Raw genomic sequence first — 4985 nt, forward strand, 5'->3', positions numbered from 1 at the left:
GAGATTTGACTATAATATTTTTTGGACAATGTCATATTATGACACAAATACTAAAGTATAGCAAAATGAAACTAACATGACATGATTACCTTAACTAAGGACCAAATTCGACTGACTCCATCGACAACAATAATACTTCGGTGCTTCAGAAAAAGTTTCTTCGGGCATTTCTTGATTCAAACTCATTAAGGGCACAATCAAGATCAACATTGTCCAAGATATCCTTCTCAATGCAGCACATAGCCAAGTCATTCAATCTATCTTGCAACATAGTTGACCTCAAACAATTTTTCAATAGTTTTAGTTTAGAGAAACTTCTTTCAGCTGAGGCTATAGACACATACATTGTTGAGCGGATCCGATAGGCAAGAGAGACATTTGGATAGCAATCTACATCCATAACAAACTGAAGGATCTCAAGCACTGCCACGGCCACAGGGGGAGCATCATCGGCTGAACCTCAAACCACTGTTCGGCCGGCCGAAAACCTACACCTAGCAGCGGTGCATGTCGCGCCGCCATGGGCGCGCTCACTCGCGTCGTGAAACATCATGATCATTGCGGCTTGCCGGTTCGCCGGGGTATGGCGATCGAGGACAGACTCATGCATGCATGCACGACGCACAAGCTACCCAGCTCCGTACGTACTGCACCATTTACGTGAACAGTGCAGTTAATCACCATAGTAGTTCACTGATTGAGGTGGATCTATACGGATGGCTCGCCAGACGGTCGGACAGGCACGTAGCTAGCTCTTGGTCGGTGGAGGTTCAGTTTATTTGTTCTCACATCTGTAAGAGACTAGACACGCGAGTACACAACATCATAGTTCTTAGATATGAAGTTTAAAGTCTTAGAACAACTCTAGCAGATCAGCCGTATTCAGAGCCCCCAAACACAGTTTTGCGGACCCTCCAAAAAATATTGAAGGTTGCAGAGGTTGGTTGTGCGCAAACTCATGGTTGCCAAACATGCAGCCTTCATAAATTTATCTCTACCATTTCCCCTATATCTGTGCACTCTAATCGATTCTCAGTTTCATATATATAAGCTGAGCGTATGGCTGGACCCTCCTATAACGGTTACAAATTTCTAGGATCCCATCCCATTGGTTAGTGAGATATTTGCCATTGCTTTATGCATTTCCAGTACTTTGAACTGGTTTGATCATACCCGGTGACCGCATCTAGCATGATATCCTGACATGCCAACAACAAATTAAAGCTATATATGTCCTACTTGTTGTGTAGTTTGCAACCCGGACTGCTCTCTTCCTAGAAGCTTGGGAGGCATGGAATTGATCCAATTCCGTTTCTTCAATTTGATCGCTTCATCGATTCGCTCAAAATGGCTATAGACCGGAGTTTTATTTTATTTTTGTCAGTAAGAAAGATGAGATGGTGTACAATACAATTATACAATATATAGTAGCTAGTGATCTAATAATTGAGCTTAGATTCAATATGCGCACTCTGCTTGCCTGGCCAGAGTATTAATCAATTGTTACCACTGTTATAAAATTTGGGTGCCTATTAACGAATATTGTCTTTGGAGGCCGAGCTCCATGGAGCTCGGTTTTGAAAATTTTGAATTTCATCAAATTTCATATTTTCTACGTGAAGGCATAACACACATGTGTGTAAATTTTCAGGGCAAAATACATTGAAATGAGGGCCGTACAAAAAAGACAAATTTGGGGCTTTTTAACACATGATACTATTCATCCTCCTAGGCCATGAATTTATATTTTTTGTACAGGTCGCATTTCAACATTTGTCATCCTGAAATTTTACACACGTACACATAACATCCTTGTTTACTTGCATATATTTTTTCAGATTTTTCCGAAATAAAAAAGTTTGAATTTTGATTTTTCTTTCAAAAAAAGCCTACATGGAGGCCGAGAGCCAAACGTCCGTTCTCGCCTATTAATCCCTTGTTATTTTGGATTTTGGCTGCCTATTAACTGTACTTGAGCACAGAAGTGTAATGAACTGTACTTATGCTTAAAAAAATGCACATGTCTTGGCGGGTTCTGCCGGCTAGGAATATGGGCCAGCGACTTCTTTTTAAAATTATATGGGGCAGCTACTTGATGCTCTGAATCCAGGCCCATAGGTATCAGACGCGCGGGTGTGTCCCCGTCTGCTGTTGACGCTACATTCGCATGCATATTTATTTCGTACGTAACGTACCCTTCGATCGTCGTCTTCCTCCCACGGACCCCGACGGCCACCGAATCGAGTCAGCAACCCTAGATCGATCCTGCCGCCGGCCGAACCTCCGCATTAATCGATCGCAGCAGACGTGATGCCGCCCAACAAGATCCAGACGCTGCTGGGTCACGACCGCAAGGGACTCTTCTCATGCCTGTACAGCGGCAACTGCGACGAACTCCCTAGCTTCTGTTTCAAACGCGATCTCCTTGCGTCCATCCCCGACTTATACGAGGAGGCGTACGATCGGCTGCCCGTGGACGACATGCCAGCCGAAGCCGCCGACCAACTGATCACATCCATGGGCAAATACGGCCTCTGCCTCGGCCTCATGGACCCCGTCACCAACATCATCCTCAACACCATCGCCCACCTCCCGCCGGACTTCCGGGCAAACCCACCGCCTCCGCACAGCTGTAAGAGGAGGAGGAGGTCCAAGAGGTTGGCTGGCGCGGCGCGGCCCAAGGATACCTGGCCCAGAGATGCCGCGCCATCCTACCTGGCTCTTCGCAGATTCATGGTCAGATACTTCGGATGCCTCAGTGAAGAACAGGTCACCCGGTACCTCCACTGGGCGGGCGCCGACCTCCCCCTGGCCGTTTTGCTCGTCGAGCACGATCTTTACGCTGCTGAGCTTGAGCTCCCCGACACCGCCTCCAAAAGGACACAAGCTGCCCTCATGTGCGCTGCAACCTGTGCGTCGCACCCAGCGCCCGACGCCCTAGTGCGGCTCCACACGACGCCCCTTCCCCTACAGAGGCTCCTCGCCACCGCCGCGTTCCTCAAGCCGGGAGGGCCCAAGCTCACTGTCGACGACGTCGACACCCTCGTGGATCTATTGCGGTACCAGGGCAGTGCCCACCTCGACCTCCAGGTGAAACTGCTGCCAGGAGAAAGAGAGGTCGTCGTGTATTGCCGGAACCTCAAGCCCGATGAAGGGAAGCTTGAGATTTGCAATAGCACGAGCTCCGTGGATGGATTCGATGTTGTCAGCATCAAGGTCGAGCGTCATGGGGACCTCTTCACATCCCTGCGGTCTGATCCTCAAGACAAGAGGTCCATGATATGAACCTTTTTAGCGAAGGCTGCGAAAACCTCTCGCAGCCGCGGTTTGGTAGAGAGCTGCAGCGGCGATGCATGTGAGTACACCGAGTCTCTCAGGATGAGGCTTCACAGTGCAATCCACGCTTTCTATCTCAAAGTGTTCACCATGTTACCGCCCTCTACGGGGCTCATCCGCGACATATTGTGGGCTGGCCACTGCTATGGCCCCATGGATCCTGTCTCCAACATCATTGTCAACTCTATTTGGCACAACATAGTGTACCCGCTACCCCTGTCCGAAATCAAAGAGTATCACATCATCGACACCCTATCTATGCTTCGTGTGGAGGTTCGTTCCTTGGAAGGCCTCATCACCCTCGTCCCAGGAACCTCCGAGTCTGGCTGCTCGACGCGGCAGGCGATGGAGCACCTCTCCCACAAATGTTGTGACATATCCCATGAGACGCACACCTTGCAGCAGTTTGTTGCCGCAGCCACAATCGCTCGACACCCACAACACGCTGCACTAGGGTCATTCCTCGCATCCGTGACGCCCGATATGTTGAATGACCTACGACGCTTGCTGACCATTGGCACCAATGGTGTGATCCCTCGTGAATCGCTTGGTCAAATAGAGTACTTCCTCCGACAAAAAGTAATGGCGTTGGATCCCGAACCTCCCAAGGTGGCCGAATTATGCGAGGAGGCTAAGGGGACTCTGCTGAGAATGAAGGTATATTATAACAGAATGAAATTACACTTTTGCTCTAGGCTTGAACAACTGCCGCAGAAATATGCCTCTGAGCATCCTTTGGTATGTAGCTTTGTTTTTACAACAGTTTTAACATGGACTCTCTTACCTCCTCTTTTCACATGAGAGATAAAAGTATACAATAGATCTGAACCATTGGTTTCATTAAGTGGTGGGTCTGAGTAACTCTTACCTTCTTTACCTCCTAAGTGAAAAGATGAGGTAAGAAAGACCATTTTCAAAAATTTGCCTTGTTTTTGTTCATCCTTGTTTACTTGGTACATATTCTTTACATCTCACTATCAGCTGCTTCATTTGATCTTGCTGTTGCTTGTTTTAGGAACCACAATATGTGCTAAGTGTTATCTGTGGTGTGGTGGCTGGTTCTGAATCCTTAGACAGGGAGTGCTATCACATTAATTTTGTGGCTGCTTCCAAATCAGGGATTGCTCGTAACCAACTCTTCTTCGCCGAACTCAATTATTCGTATCCTGGTGAGCAGGAAAAAACAAATTTCTGCTGTCCTCTACCCCTGATATATACTAGTAAGTCCACATTCCTTCCAAGTAGAACTGAAGGGGAAGCTAGTGAGCAGCCATTCAGGTTTAAAACACTAGAGGGAACTGCCCCCGCCCTTGTTTCTGTGTTTCATTGAAGATCTTTTTGATTTCCATTAAGGACTTTTCATCTTTAATTCGTACGATGCTTGTTTGTTTCATCCAACCATAGAGATAGCTCTCATAAAGAATAACTTATATAGGGGCACCGACTGCACATTCAGTGACGTTTCATTATTCAGTATTATGCTCCTCGAAATTTAATTTGTCCACTATTTTTCCATATATGAGATGATACATCAACTTAACGGCTAGGTATGCCCCGATTTTCAACAAACTTGTGAATCGACGACGAGGGCAAATCAGCGTTTATTTGTAATAATTAGTTTATGGCCATTCAGGTTTTGCGGTCAACAT

At 46.9% G+C, this 4985-nt stretch overlaps 1 pseudogene; it reads left to right on the forward strand.

Moving 5' to 3' along the window:
* Positions 1–2143: 2143 nt before the first annotated feature.
* On the forward strand, positions 2144–4666 carry LOC109745322 (uncharacterized; annotated as a pseudogene).
* The last annotated feature ends 319 nt before the right edge of the window (positions 4667–4985 follow it).

This window comes from Aegilops tauschii, chromosome 5 (genome assembly GCF_002575655.3).
Source record: "Aegilops tauschii subsp. strangulata cultivar AL8/78 chromosome 5, Aet v6.0, whole genome shotgun sequence".
Classification (NCBI taxonomy): domain Eukaryota; kingdom Viridiplantae; phylum Streptophyta; class Magnoliopsida; order Poales; family Poaceae; genus Aegilops; species Aegilops tauschii.